The 16,234-nt window shown below is 41.7% G+C and overlaps 1 long non-coding RNA gene and 1 other non-coding gene across 2 annotated transcripts; one reads left to right on the top strand and one right to left on the bottom strand.

Annotated features, from left to right (window-relative positions):
• Window positions 1-374: 374 nt before the first annotated feature.
• On the bottom strand, window positions 375-707 carry LOC147341227 (Nuclear RNase P). Its single transcript, XR_015159981.1, has one exon.
• Window positions 708-9,430: 8,723 nt separating this feature from the next.
• LOC147341226 (uncharacterized) lies at window positions 9,431-15,500 on the top strand. The gene is made up of 2 exons (XR_015159430.1): window positions 9,431-9,899; window positions 10,918-15,500. It is a non-coding gene; the product is annotated as an uncharacterized LOC147341226 (long non-coding RNA).
• Window positions 15,501-16,234: the final 734 nt, after the last annotated feature.

Genomic DNA, 16,234 nt, shown 5'->3' with positions numbered 1-16,234 from the left:
GTACGTGTTACTTCACCTTGAGAAATAGTGGTATAATGCAAAAAACACAGACTTCAGAATGATTCAGCACTCAGTTCTAATTCCACTTCTGCCACTTCCTAGCTCTGTAACCTCAGGAAAGTTACTTGACCCCCTAAGTTCCACCATATAGCCCTTTGAAAAGAAAATGCTTCTTTCCCTTTGGGACTACATGGCAGATGCTGGGACTACAAATGTAACATGAACCCTATCTTCATCAGGTTCACATTCTAGTTGGGGAATTTAACACAAAAAAGCATGTACATGCCACACTCTGTCATACGTAAACAGTATTTTGAACTTTTTACAGTTTAGGATTAGGAGTTAGAAGATTTTTTTTTTTTTTTTTTTTTGAGGATGAGCAGGAGAATAGTGTAAATAGGGTTATGAGGCCCCCATGCGGGTGCCTCACCTCAGCCGTTGAACTCACTTCACTGGCCATGAGTCTGTTCCAAGCTCCAAAGAAAGTAGTATCCACCAGGCCCCTCTGCAAGGGCGGGGTCCATGGCATCTCCTGCCCAGTCTGCCCCTGTGTGGAGCCCTGTTGTCTGGGAACTCGTCTCCCCAAAGGAGTTGAAATTTTTACAGTGAATTAAAGTTTGGTCATAATATGCCATATCTCTCTGTAGATATGATACTGAGAACTGGAACATTTTCCTTGGAGTTAGTTTATAATTGTGGTTCACATTTTTACTTTTTCAGGATTCAGGATTTGGACTGTTTCCCAAAACATTTTGAGACAGGTTAGAGGTTTAAAAATGCAAATCTGGACAATCAGGGGATTCAATGGAACAGGAACTATTTCAAGTCAGCAGAAAGAGAAAATTGTACCAGGCAGCTGAGTTGAGTCAATGCCTACACTTTGGCACTGAATTGCGTACTAAGATTTCTGGCAGTAAAGTCCAAAAAGGGAAATGTGGTGAATCTTTTCTTTAGTCATTGTCTGAAGAAAGAAAGCACACACATTAGTCTACAGAAACAAGCTTTGTTTATACAAAAAAAAAAAAAAAAAAAATGTCTGATGATATCCTGTTAGTTTCTGGGTACAAAGCACAGAGAAGCATAGTTGGGCAATATTTTCAACTGTAAATTAACAAAAGATACAGAAGCACTGTTTACAAAATAGGCCATTCTTGTCTAGACTCTTTGACGAGCCAAAGGAGGTAATGTTCCATCATAGCTGAAGGAAGGCTTCTCCACAGAGCAGAAAACACAGTCTGAGAGTCTAAGGTAGAAACAGAGATTTGGTGACACACTGTAGTCATAGACCTAACAGAATCCAGAAATGACTGAATTGCTCACCTATTACACTGTTTCATTCAAGTTTCATCTGTCTTACCTCAGCTTCACACACTCCATACTTACCTTATGAAAGCTTTATACTTGAGAGACCATATGTGCTAAATTGCATTGTTATAATATTTGTTGCCCTCAACCTTGCCTAAAACCTCACGACTGGATCATCCATCCCTGGGGGAGAATTATACTTCTCTACTCATGGACATCAGACTCAGGCATGTAACTCGGTTTGGCCAATGATCTGAAGTGTCATGTGCCACTTTCTGAGCAGAAACTCTCAGAGCCTTCATGTGGCATGTGGGTTTTCTCTTTCATTTTTCCCCTGCCCTGAGATTGATGGGTCTCAGAAACTGCCTGTTCCTTGTATTTCGTTCTCAGAATGAAGGGGATAGAGGGTAGAACTGCATTCAACCTATAAAGGACATGAAAGGTGACTGAGAAATAAACTTTCCTTGTTGAAAGATACTGAGATTTGGAAGCTTAATATTTATTACCATGGGATAACTTAGCAAGGCTTCTGAGGTGGTGCCAGTGGTAAAGAATCCGCCTGCCAATGCAGGAGATGCAGGTTCGATCCCTGATTTGGGAAGATTCCCTGGAGGAGGAAATGGCAACTCACTCAGGTATTCTTGCCTGGGAAATCCCATAGACAGAAAAGTCTGGTGGACTGCAGTCCATGGAGTAAAAAAGAGTCAGACATGACTGACCATGCACACCTGAACTTAGTAAAAGCTGACTGATATGCAAAATATATTGGAAAGAAAATTGCTTTGCTTTCATGAATTAACTCTGAATTGAGTTTGTGTTCTACCAGAATATTCTGTGCTATTTTATGCAGAACATACAACTTCTATCTTATAATTTTTAGTTCAGAGAGAGCCAACTGACTCCCTCAGTTCATAGAGCAAGTAATTTTAACAAGTATCTCTGATGAGCATGTCAGTAATGAATGTTGAGCTAGTTGCAAAATGCCCAGAGGGATAGATAGGGGGAGAAAATGACTACTAACACTGATTGGGCATCTTCCATGCACTAGATGCTTTACATATATTATTTCATTTATGGTTATGGCAACTCAGGTTCTGCTGCCATTCTACAAACGTAATTCAGAAGGGTTGGGTGAATTAGCCGCAATCAGAGAGCTACTAAATGAGATAGCTGGAGTTTGAGCTTTGATGTGACTGACTCCAAAGTCTTTACTTTCCATTATCCTCTTTCTATTACAGATTTTCCACTACATGAGACAGATGAATTGAGGACACAGACACAGAGGATCATTTCAAAGTCTTTGGAAGTCTAATGTTGCACTAAGTTTAAAGGGAAAGGGGTCAGGTTGTAAAGGATTGTTCAATATATTTGCACAAATATACCTGGGGTTTAATTCCAATATTAAGAATAATTTATTATTTTAATTGTAAAGGAAATAGAAAACTTGGAAAATATAAAGTCACAAGTGTATGTTTATCATCTCTTGAGGTCAAGAATTTATAAACTTAGAAGCAGTGGGGGAAATATCAAAAAAAGACATATTTGATTGCACAGATGTGAAACAAATGCTGTATCTGAAGTATCGGCTTTAAATTTTGAAAGATATATCTCTTTTGATATACTGAGTAGGATTCTATTAGTGAGCAGACTAATATATTATATATTGATATTAGTTAATTGTATGAATATTAATAAAATGCCTCTTTCACGTTTGGTTATTAACTAGAACCAGAGTCGGACACGACTGAAGCAACGCAGCAGCAGCAGCAGCAGCAGAAATTGGGAGTAGGGAACACAGTGGACATAGAAATAATGACTATTGGCCTAAGGTGGCATTGCTGACAGAACAAGTAGCATTAAGACTCAGCTATGTAGTCACTGAATGGGGACAAGGATGCAGGAATGTTTCTCATGGACCAAATGTGAGATGTGGGCAAGGTGATTGAGAGAGACACTTACCTGAAGTCTTTTTTTTTTTTTTTAATTCATTCATTTATTTTAATTGGAGGATACTAACTTTACAATATTGTGATGGTTTTTGCCATACATTAACCTAAATCAACCACAGGTATCCTTGCCCAAGCAGACTTCCCATCAAGGTAAAGTGACCCCAGTACAAGATAAGGATGCTGAATTCTCTGTTTAAAAGAGAAATAAGTATTGTTGATTTATTATTGCCATTTCAGGGATTTCAATGAACCCACCTATATGTATCTCCAAGGAAAAGAGTTAGAGTTGACCATTGATTAAGCCCAAAATGAGGCAGCTTTAAACATCTGATGAGGCTAGAGGCACCAACACCAGACACTTTGCTGCTGCTGCTGCTGCTAAGTCACTTCAGTTGTGTCCGACTCTGTGCGACCCCATAGACGGCAGCCCACCAGGCTCCCCCGTCCCTGGGATTCTCCATGCAAGAACACTGGAGTGGGTTGCCATTTCCTTCTCCAATGCATGAAAGTGAAAAGTGAAAGTGAAGTCGCACAGTCGTGTCCGACTCTTCACGACCCCATGGACTGCAGCCTACCAGGCTCCTCCGTCCACGGGATTTTCCAGGCAAGAGTACTGGAGTGGGGTGCCATTGCCTTCTCTGGCCAGACACCTTAAGTTCAGTCAAATAGACCTTTTCTGACCCAGACATCCCCTCCCACCTGTTTCCTATCCTGGAGATGTCAGAAACTGGAGGCATGTTTATGGAGGGGGGAGTAGATAATAGAGGAGATTTGTAAGGGAGAAGGATGCACATGAGGGATAGAATCCTTACCTTTGAAGTTCAAAGTTTTTTTATTACCCTAGATTTACATTTATTGTTGTTCAGTCACTCAGTCTTGTCTAACTCTTTTCAACCCCATGGACTGCAGCATGCCAGGCTTCCCTGTCCTTCACCATCTCCTGGGGCTTTCACAAACTCCTGTCCATTGAGTAGGTGATGCCATCCAACCTAGATTTACATAGTCATTACTAAAATGAAACTACTAGAAAGCCAACCAGAGGACTTTCTATCAACTAAGACTGAGCATATAAGCTATTAGGACTGTCCAAAATTTCTTATATGGGCTCCAAAAATATTCCACAAGATGGATTTAAAGGAATAATGGAGAAAAAGAAAAAAAATGTATCCCACTTTACAAGTACTCCCAATTCAATGTATTCAATTGCTTTCATCTTCTTCCATAATTTGAAAGGTAGACACCTACTTTTGTTGCTAGTACTCACTTGAGCATTCATTCATTTTTCATCACATGTATTGAGTACCTACTATGTGCCAGATTGTATTTAGGTATTGAGGAAATTATAGTATATTTTACAAGAGAGCAAATAACTGCTGCCCAAATGGAGCTTACTTTCTGGTCAGGAGAGAAAAACAAAAATGATTTAAAATATACATAAAAAATAAAATATCAAATAAATATAATTGTATTGAAGAAGATTAAAATAAGGGAATGGGATGATTAAGGGGGGCAGGGGGGGATGGATTGCTCTTCAAGTAACAGTTTCAAGGGTGATCTTACCAAGACCTGAGTGATCAGAAAGTGACAGCCGTGTACAATTTTTGGAGAAAAGTATTGTTGGCAGAGGGAAGAACTAAAAGTGAAAAAGCCCCAAGGAAAGGACTAGATTGGCTTTTCAAGAGACAGAAGAAGGCATGTGTGACTGGAGCATAGTGAGCTCAGAAGACCATTGGGAATTGACATTGGAGAGGAGCATATCCATGTCACGTAGGGGATTGTTTGTGAACCTGTGTAAACTATTTGGATTGTATCCCAAGTAGAATGTCAAGCCACTGGAGGATTTTAAGCATGGCAGGGACATGATAAGAATAACATGTTAAAAATAGCACTCTGGCGACTGTGGGTAAGGGAATGGGCACAGAGAGGTAAATTAGGAAGGCATTACAAAATCTAAGAAGATGATGGCAACTTAGACCAGAGAGGTGGTGAAAGAAATAGAAGAAAGTGAACATTTTCAGAAACTATTTTGGAAGCAGAGTTGAGAGGATGTGTTGATGGATTGAATTCAGGGAGCTGAGGAAATAGGAGAAATCAAGGATTAGTCTCAGGGTTTTTGGCTTAAGCTGTTAGATTAACAGTGGTACTGTTGCTGAGATCTACAGAGACTAGGAAGGAGGGTGGACTTAGAGGGAAATAAAAAGGTGTGTTTTTCAGGTTCTAGATTTGAGATGCTTATTTGGCATCTAGGCAGAGATACTATGTAGGAGTTGGATATGTCCTGATAAGTCAAAAGCTCAGTGGAGATGTCAGGCAGGCTACAAATTTGGGATTCTTGGAATATGCTTGCTTGCTACAATGGCACCCCACTCCAGTACTCTTGCCTGGAAAATCCCATGGGCGGAGGAGCCTGGTAGCCTGCAGTCCATGGGGTTGCGAAGAGTCGGACACGACTGAGCGACTTCACTTTCACATTTCACTTTCCTGCATTGGAGAAGGAAATGGCAACCCACTCCAGTGTTCTTGCCTGGAGAATCCCAGGGACAGGGGAGCCTGGTGGGCTGCCATCTATGGGGTTGCACAGAGTCAGACACGACTGAAGTGACTTAGCATTAGCAGCAAAATGAAATAACCTAGGAAGAGAGTAAAGAACAAACATGTGGTCCAGGATTAAAATCTGGGAGGACTCCACTTTCTAGAAGTCCAACAGAGGAGGAGGAGCCAGGAAAAGAGACTGAAAAGGATCAGCCAGCAAAATAGAAGGAAAAAAACAGAAGCATGTTGTGGAAGGGGAAAGAAGTTTTCACAAGTAGGGAAAGCAGTTAACTATGTGAAATGGTGCTGAGTAATGAACTAAGAGGAAGATAATGAAGTGACCACTGGATATGACAAGCAAGGTCAATATCAAGATAACACATTAGACTTCCATTTATGATTCTTATTAATATATTCTGTGATTGCAAGCTTTCAAAAATGTTATTGAAAAATGCAATCAGATTTATAGTATTTATCAGTTTCAGACTTTTCAATTTGCTGTTCTTTTTCAGTCTAAATAAATACTGGTATCTCCTGCTTTTCAAGGATTGGCTCTACACCACTTTACTTTTGCAAAGGGCTTCCCAGGTGGCTTAATGGTGAAGAATCCGCCTGCCAACAGGAGATGTGGCTTTGATCCCTGGATGAGGAAGATCCCCTGGAGAAAGAAATGGCAACTTGCTCTAGTATTCTTGTCTGGAGAATTCCACAGACAGAGAAGCCTAGTGGGCTACAGTCCATGGGGTTGCAGGACAGTCGGACATGACTTAGTGACTAAACAACAACTTTTGAGAAAGACCTATTTTAGTACCTGTTTTCACTAACTGAAAGAAATCAGATCAGATCAGATCAGATCAGTCACTTAGTCGTGTCCAACTCTTTACGCCCCCATGAATCGCAGCACACCAGGCCTCCCTGTCCATCATCAACTCCCGGAGTTCACTCAGACTCACGTCCATTGAGTCAGTGATGCCATCCAGCCATCTCATCCTCTGTCGTCCCTTCTCCTCCTGCCCCCAATCCCTCCCAGCATCAGAGTCTTTTCCAATGAGTCAACTCTTCGCATGAGGTGGCCAAAGTACTGGAGTTTCAGCTTCAGCATCATTCCCTCCAAAGAAATCCCAGGGCTGATCTCCTTCAGAATGGACTGGTTGGACCTCCTTGCAGTCCAAGGGACTCTCAAGAGTCTTCTCCAACACCACAGTTCAAAAGCATCAATTCTTCAGCTCTCAGCCTTCTTCACAGTCCAACTCTCACATCCATACATGACTACAGGAAAAACCATAGCCTTGACTAGACGAACCTTTGTTGGCAAAGTGATGTCTCTGTTTTTGAATATGCTTTCTAGGTTGGTCATAACCTTCCTTCCAAGGAGTAAGCGTCTTTTAATTTCATGGCTGCAGTCACCATCTGTAGTGATTTTGGAGCCCAGAAAAATAAAGTCTGACACTGTTTCCACTGTTTCCCCATCTATTTTCCATGAAGTGGTAGGACCAGATGCCATGATCTTCGTTTTCTGAATGTTGAGCTTTAAGCCAACTTTTTCACTCTCTACTTTCACTTTCATCAAGAGGCTTTTGAGTTCCTCTTCACTTTCTGCCATAAGGGTGCTGTCATCTGCATATCTGAGGTTATTGATATTTCTCCTGGCAATCTTGATTCCAGCTTGTGTTTCTTCCAGTCCAGCGTTTCTCATGATGTACTCTGCACAGAAGTTAAATAAGCAGGGTGACAATATACAGCCTTGATGTACTCCTTTTCCTATTTGGAACCAGTCTGTTGTTCCATGTCCAGTTCTAACTGTTGCTTCCTGACCTGCATACAAATTTCTCAAGAGGCAGATCAGGTGTTCTGGTATTCCCATCTCTTGAAGAATTTTCCACAGTTTATTGTGATCCACACAGTCAAAGGCTTTGGCATACAAAGAGGATTTTTGCTTTTTCGGGGGGGGGAAAAAAAGACAAAAACAAAAATAGTGTCAGTATTTGTTTTTAGTGAGCTGAGGGGTTATAGAGGCTGTGTGCACCCAGAGTACCCATAAGAATATCATGGCCAAGCTCCTCCTGGGAACCACACTCAGCATCCAGTTTCCATAACTTCAAACTGTGTCTGTGAGCATCTGTGCTTTGTCTACGTGAAGTAGTACATCTCATCTCCTTAGTAAGATATGTTCTAAGGTAATAGTTTTCTTGCTTATGGAAGATTTCATAGGTACACTTGCCTTTTGGAGAGCAGGGGAAACCTGTATTCATGTTCATACCCAAATTTGTATCCTTTTTTCCTAACTGGGTCCCCTAAATTGTAAAAGCTTCTGGCTACTCAAACAGTCAATCTGTACTTGTTGAGAATGGATAGATATATACATAGACAGAGAGATACCATTTCTTTCAAACATATTCAAAGAAGAATGACAATTTGATACCTTGGTCTAATTTATAATTCTTTTTTGTTTTTAATTTGGCCACACCACCTGGTTTGTGGGATCTTAGTTCGCCCACCAGGGATTGAACTGCACCCTCAGCAGTAAAAGCACTGAGTCTTAACCACTGGACCACCAGGGTATTCCCTAATTTATAATCCTTAACTCACACCCTTTGTCCCCCCAACTCTGTAGATGGTGATCTACTGTCTTCTTCAATTTAGTATTTTGGAGATTAAGGGTAGTCTGATCTTTTTCCTTTGTGCAGAACTATTATTAGGTTAATATGTTTGTTTTTTTTTTTTTTCTTTTGGTGAGCAGTAAAGACTTGACAACCAGGATTCTTTGACTAAATTGATTTTTGTGATTTGAATCTATTTTTATTTATATTTTATAGAACCCAGTGAATGCTCCCACTTTCTACATTTAATGCCTTTCTTGAGATCAGAAAGATTTCCCCATGCAGTTTTCGTCAATATTCCTTCTGTTTCGTGTGTTCTCCCCTATCTTCTAGCTGTCTTTATTTGTAGCTCCTATTTATAGGATCTCTCCGCCATATTTACTATCACCACTTTCATTATTTTCATCTCTTTTTCTCTGTGTTCTGGGAGTTTCTCAAATTTATCTTTTTATTTACGAATTCAATTTTCTGAGGTGTCAATTCAATGAGATACTCACTACTTGCACACAGTTTCTTCACTATATTATTTATTCATCTCTGAATAGTCTTTCTTTTATTTACATTTATAAAATATCAAGTGAGATGTGATAGGAACTTCAATTAAAAAAGACAGGACAGTGATGCTGGCCCTATGCATTATATCTGTTCTTATCCCAAACTCCCCAAAGAGAAAGGTCTTAAAAGTTGTCTGTGAAATCCATTTCAGTGTTAAGAATATATCAAGAAAGCACTGGAGGGGGTTACATTGTGGGGGAGTTGAGGATAGGTTTCTGACTAATGTTTCATTATAACTCTAGAACTTAAGAGAGACCCTGAGGCTCTGGCAGGTCATAACACTCCATTGTTCATCTGTGGAGCCAGGGAAATATTGAAAAATGAGGAAGTCCACAAAGCAGAGAACTGAAAACCTTACTCTACACATGATTACCTTAATTAATTTACCTCAGCATTGCTTGGGGATGCAAGAAGGTGGAGGGCACCAGACCTACCCACCCAGTGAAACAAGAAGCAAGCGTGCCCATGGACATCAACAAATTGCCCATCCAGAATCTCTGGACAGGCTCACTGGCAAGGGGTTTTGTCTGCTGAAACCAATCTGTAAAGAATTATGGAAGAGGTGCCTACTTCCTTAAATGTGCAGACATCAACACAAGGCAACAAGGACAATAAATAATCAAGGAAACATGACACCATGAAAGGAAACTAATAAACCTCCAATTAATGACCCTAAAGAAATGGAGATCTGTGAACTATCTGACATTCAGAATAACCTTCTTAAAGAAATTCAATTAGGGTACTCTTTCTGCCCCCTTCTGATGCCTATGTCAGAAGCTTTCTCTATCTCCTTTATACTTTAATAAACCTTTATTACACAAAAGCTCTGAGCGATCAAGCCTCGTCTCTGGCCCTGGATTGAATTCTTCTCCTCCGGGGGCCAAGAATCCCGGTGTATTCGCGTGATTCAACAACAACCTTTCATCTTGGGGGCTCGTCCAGGATCCTTCAGGACAAGGTAAGGATGCTTGGAGCTTTAGTTCTTTGTTCTCTTAGCGAACACGTTTTCTGCTGTGCTTTACTAACTCTACCGTGTGCTTGTGAGAATGAATGGCATGCCCTGCGAGAAGCAAGTAAGGAGCCCTGCTCTGCAGTTCCACGGTGATCTCATAGGGCTTATGGCAGAAACCTGTCGGGGTGTTATACCGACCTGCCAATGCCAAGAGGCACCCAATGTCTCCTTTGGGAACCGACCAGAAATGGGCAAAGCGTGTGGACCGAACTCTCCTTTCTCGGTCAAACTTTTCGGTCTCTTTGACCATTTCATAACTCCTTGGGAATTAGAAGTACTAACCTAATCTATTGGATCATAGACTTTCAAGGGACTTGTGATCTATACTGTTACTGTGTACTGTGGCTTAGGTCCCAAACTTGGATTGGTAGCCAATAAAGCGCCTAGCCTCGCTAGGAATCGAAAGTTCGGAAGCTAGATGGAGCTCTAGCTCCCAGAACATCTCTGAGGTTAAAGGTTACTCAGATTGGTACTGCGATGGGTTTTTTTTCTTTGGTAACGCCGGCTCTTAGTGGATCAGAGGAGGCTATTATACTGGTGTGGTGATGCTTGGAAAGAACATCTCAGTTTTATGTTCGCGTCGGTCTTATTGTAGTCAGGAAATACTCAGCGTTGTGCACAGGCACTCAGGTGACGAATGTTTCCCCTAGTAGTCTTAGCTTGGGAGGCATTCCGGAAGGTTACTCTGATTTACTCTGGGTGACATCAGAGGCAAGCAAGGTTAAAGGTGAAGAGCTGGACGTCAAGTAGGGATGCTATCAAGTCTACCCCTGGTACATCCCCACCCCATCTCGGTGGTAGAACCGGGAGGGACGAGTACTGCGCCTGCGTCAGTAAGGGACAGACTAAGTCCAACCAGGAAGAAAAAGCTTTTGGTGTAACGTCTGTCTACACCCCCATCTAGAGCAGGGAGGGACGCCTCCAGTAGAAAAATGGCCTTGGTCGCTTTTTTTCTCTCTTACAGATGGGAGCTAACAATTCCAGCCTCACTCCTTTGAACTGTATCCTGAAAAACTGGGATAGATTTGATCCCCAGGGCTTAAAGAAGACACACCTGGTCTTTCTTCCTATGTGATACTGCATGGCCGCGGTATCCATTGGAGGACGGCGAATGGTGGCCAGTTGGAGGGTCTCTTAAGTATAATACTGTTCTACAATTAGACCGGTTCGGTAAGGAACAAGGGAAATGGGTAGAAGTAGCATATGTGTTGCCCTTTTTCTGTCTGCGAAATATGCCAGACTTATGTCCTAAGGGTATAGATTTGGGCGTGAAACCTTCAGCTCCCTCCTGTCCTCTTACTTTGCCCCCATACCTGGGACTCCAAACTGGGATTCAAACTGCCCACGTGGAGGTCCAAACAACTCCTATCTCAGTACGACCTCAGACTACTCTGGTTTCAGTAGAAACTCAGACCATCGAAGTAAGAGATGAGATGGAGGACAGGAGACAAAGAGAAGAGGAAAAACAGGTTTCTCCAATCTATCCCTGGGATCATATGCGCAGAGCAGCCAGAGAGACTGAGGAACAGCCACACAAGCTGTTGCGTCTTTATGAAACACCCACCAGGAGATATAATCAGTCTGTGAGAGTTAATAAGCCTTTCTCTTATCAAGAAATACAAAGAATCAAGGAGGATCTTGGAGACTATTTAGAGGACCCAGAAAAATATATTAGAGCCTTTAAAGGTGTTACTCTGCTTTATGACCTCACTTGGAAGGATGTGATGTATATCTTGGGACAAACGCTGACTCCCGAGTCAAAGACTAGAGTTTTGGGAAAAGCGGTTGCTTATGGAGATGAATGGCTTGGTAATGCATCAGTAGGGAAGAGGGAGAACGAAATAGCAGCCCTCCCCACTGGCAATCAGGCGGTCCCAACTATAGAACCAGACTGGGACCACAACACAGCTAAAGGAAGATGGGATCAGAGTCATTTTGTTAGATGTATTCTTGAAGGACTTAGGCGCGTTCTAAGCCTTTAAACTATGGCAAATTGGCAGACATAGAACAGGAGGAGAAGGAAGCTCCTGGTAAATTCCTAGATAGACTGAGAGAAGGCCTTCGCAGATTCACTGAGATTGATCCCGAAAGTGAAGAGGGAAAAGTGATCTTAAAGGATAGATCTCTCACTCAGTCGGCTCCAGATATCCACAGTAAGCTATTAAAACAGGCGTATGGACCAAATCAGTCTTTAGATACTCTGTTACAACTGGCTCAGATAGTCTATTATGGTAGGGAATATGAGGAAAAGAAAGAAAGGCAAAAAAAGACAAAGGAAAAGGCGGAAGCCTTCGCCATGGCTGTGAAAAACGTTCTTAAACAGCCTGAGAAAAATGCCCAGAGGGGCCCAGGTGAAAAGGGATGGGCTTGCTATTACTGTGGAAAGGAGGGGCACCTCAAGCGGGATTGCCCTCAGGCATCTAAGCCGCCCCCGGCTCCATGTCCGGTCTGCAAAGGACCACACTGGAAGAGAGACCGCCCCCAGAGGCGTAGGTCTCCGGGTCGGACTCTCAAGACAATCAGGACTGAAGGTGCCCGGGGGTCCCCACACAAGCTCCTGTCCTAATTACACCTGAGGAACCCCGGGTATTAATAATTGTGGGGGGCCAATCCGTCGATTTCCTTTTAGATACTGGGGCAACTTATTCTGTGCTTACTGAAGCCCCTGGCCCACTTTCTTCCTGATCCGCTTCCGTAATGGGACTGTCTGGATGAGCCAAAAGGTATTATTTCAGTTATTCTTTATCTTGCAACTGGGATTCTGTGCTGTTTTCACACGAGTTTCTGATCGTGCCAGAATCTCCCTCACCCCTTTTGGGAAGGGATATACTGAGCAAGGTCCATGCCTCTGTTTTCGTGAATATGGAGCCCTTCCTTTCTCTCCCTTTAGTTGAACAAAATGTAAATCCTAGAGTATGGGCTGATGGAAAATCTGTGGGTCGAGCACAAAATGCTATTCCTGTAGTTGTTAAGCTCAAAGACCCACACGTATTTCCACATAAGAAGCAGTATCCACTGAAACCTGAAGTTAAGGAAGGGTTAAAACCCATCATCAAAAATTTAAAGGAGCAGGGACTATTAATTCCCTGTAACAGTCCTTGCAATACTCCTATTTGGGGTATAAAGAAATCGAATGGTAAATGGAGACTAGTTCAAGATTTACGAATAATAAATGAGGCTGTAGTTCCTTTACACCCCGTGGTGCCTAATCCTTATACTCTATTGTCTGAAATTCCTGAATGGGCCAAATATTTCTCAGTAATTGATTTAAAGGATGCCTTCTATTCAGTGCTTTTGGTGGAAGAAAGTCAATTTCTATTTGCCTTTGAAGACCCTACGCAGCCAGCTTCTCAGTTAACCTGGACAGTTTTGCCCCAGGGATTTTGTGACATTCCTCACTTATTCGGACAAAGTTTGTCACGGGATCTACAAAACTTTAACAGCTCTGAAGCAGTGGTGTTACAATATGTAGATGATATTTTGCTCTGTGCTGAGACAGAGGAAGCTTGTTCGCGAGCCTCAGAAGATTTCTTAAACTTTCTGGCAGGCTGTGGTTACAAGGCATCAAGAGAAAAGGCTCAGCTTTGTCAACAATCGGTTAGATATCTGGGCCTAATCATATCAGAAGGGTCTAGGGCCATAGGCCCTGAGAGAATTAAACCTATACTAAATCACCCCCTGCCTATGACTTTGACAATTGAGAGGATTTTGGGGAATCACAGGTTACTGTCACATTTGGATTCCGGGTTAAGGGGAACTTGCCCGGCCCTTATATAAACTTATAGCTGAGACTCAGCAGGCCCAAACCGACAAACTGGTTTGGTCTCCAGAAACTCAAAAGGCTTTTAAGGTTCTTCAGACTGCTCTCCTGCAAGCTCCAGCTCTGAGCTTGCCCACAGGGTCAGAATTTAATTTGTTTGTCACTGAAAGAAAAGGTGTGGCATTGGGAGTTTTGACACAACCCCGAGGGCCTCACCAGCAACCTATTGCTTATCTAAGCAGAGAATTAGATGTAGTTTCACGTGGGTGGCCCCACTGCCTAAGAGTAATTGGGGCAGTGGCTTTATTAGCACCTGAAGCTTTAAAAATAATTAATGGACGAAACCTTACTGTACTGACTTCTCATGATGTGAGTGGAATCTTAAATTCTAAGGTTAATATTTGGATGACAGACAGTAGGCTTCTTAAGTATCAGTCATTGTTGTTAGAAGGACCAGTAACTAAGCTTAAAGTTTGTGGAAATTTAAATCCTGCCGCTTTCCTTCCTGAGAAGGAAAATGAAACACCTGATCACGATTGTTTTCAATTCCTAACTTTGAACTATGCAGCTCGGGAGGATCTAAAGGATACCCCATTAGACAATCCTGACATGGAAATATTTACAGATGGCAGTTCTTTTGTTCGGGATGGAAGGCGTAAAGCAGGTTACGCCGTGGTGACTGCTGAACAGGTTTTGGAAGCAAAATCTCTCCCCCAGGGAACCAGTGCTCAGTTAGCAGAGCTTTTGGCTCTGACCCGAGCTCTAGAGTTAAGCAAAGGGCAGCGGATGGGCCTGATAATCTATGTGAGTCTACTTCTGCTGACTCCAAAAATCCTGAGTCTGCCCTTGGATCCTCAAGACAATGTCTTCCTGTCCTGGGCTCACTCCTATGCTACATTCCACAATCAGTCTAACTGCTGGGTCTGCGGAGCGCTCCCCTCTTCGTCAGTGGAAGGCTTCCCTTGGTGGACATCCCCACTTCAAGGAAAAGAGTTTCTCCAAGTCTGTGAATACCTTCAACAACAATCACATGGGATGCCTCTTCTTCATCTGATGACATCTACCAACCCTAAAATGGACTGGTGCAACACTTTTTACTTTAACTATGGACATAATGTGACTTTTAATTTCGATTTTAACTTGTTTTAATGACTATGTTGCCTGCATCTGTAATTGTATAACTGGATTTGTTTCTAGCCGCATGAAAGCTTTTAAGTTACAAATGGTTGCTCAAACTCCTGCTACTGCTGTAGCTTCCTCCAACAACTATTTGGGGCCCCTGGATCAGATATCCTCAATATGAGGATTAGGAGAATATGTTGCTTTACCAATTTAGGGACAACTCCCCTTGTCAGCTCGGAAGCAGTTATGTAACGAGAACGACGCCCCTTTTCCGTAGGCAACATAATTCTCCTAAAAGAAAAGGGGGGAATGAGAGAGTCAGTTCCTAGGCAGATTGATAGGGAGTCTAGGGGTCCCCAAGGAGAGAGGGGTCTGGAATTCTCAAGGAGGAAGAAAGGACGAACTTTTTTTCTTTCTCCACATTCCTTAGGATTATATAACAATAATGTATCCTGCCTAAGGACAGTCTTTGGATTCAACCTTCTGTTATCTTAAAATGTAAATTATGGGAGTAGGTCTGATGAGGTCTTTACAACCTCCAGACATTCTTTGGATTATATAACCTCATTGTTAACACTAGCAAGCGGGTACTCTTTCTGCCCCCTTCTGATGCCTATGTCAGAAGCTTTCTCTATCTCCTTTATACTTTAATAAACCTTTATTACACACACACACACACAAAAAAAAGAAATTCAACTAACTACAAGAAAGTAAAGACAAACAACTAAAGAGAATTAAGAAAACAATGCCTGAATGAAATTAGAATCTCAACAATGAAATAGAAACCATTAAAAACAAAACAAAACAAAAAACAGAAATCCTAGCATTAATGAATACAACAGATGAACCGAAGAATTCAGAAGACAGCTTCAACAGAAGACTTCACTATGCAGAAGAAAGAATTAGTAATTGGGAAGACAGGTCATTTGAAATCAGGCAGTTAGAGTAGCAAAAAGAAAAAAATGAGGAAGAAAGCCTATGCAAATTATAGAATATCATTAACAGAAATAATCTATAAATTATTGGAGTTCTCAGAAGGAGAAAAAAGTGATAAAGGGATGGGAAGCTTATTCAAAGAAATAATGATTGAGAACTTCTCAAATGTGGGGAGAGATTTGGGCATCCAAGATCATGAAGCTAGTAGGTCACTCCACAATTCCAATTCAAAATGATGTTATCTAAGATATATTAAAATAAAACTATCTAAAAATCAAAGGCAAAGAAAGATTTTAAAAGAAACAAAAGAAAAAGATTCCTGACATATAAACCACTTTGGAAAACAGTATGACGTTTCCTTTAAAAACTAAAAATAGAGTTGCCATATGTCAAGAGGCAACACTTAGAACTGGACATGGAACAAGAGGATGGTTCCAAATTGGGAAAGGAGTACATCAAGGCT

The sequence above is a fragment of the Bos grunniens genome, chromosome X (genome assembly GCF_055505025.1).
Source record: "Bos grunniens cultivar Pamir isolate PY7600 chromosome X, Bosgru_T2T1.0, whole genome shotgun sequence".
In the NCBI taxonomy this organism is placed as follows: domain Eukaryota; kingdom Metazoa; phylum Chordata; class Mammalia; order Artiodactyla; family Bovidae; genus Bos; species Bos grunniens.
The sequence above is the reverse complement of the archived record's forward strand: the minus strand, read 5'-3'. Positions and strand labels throughout refer to the sequence as shown.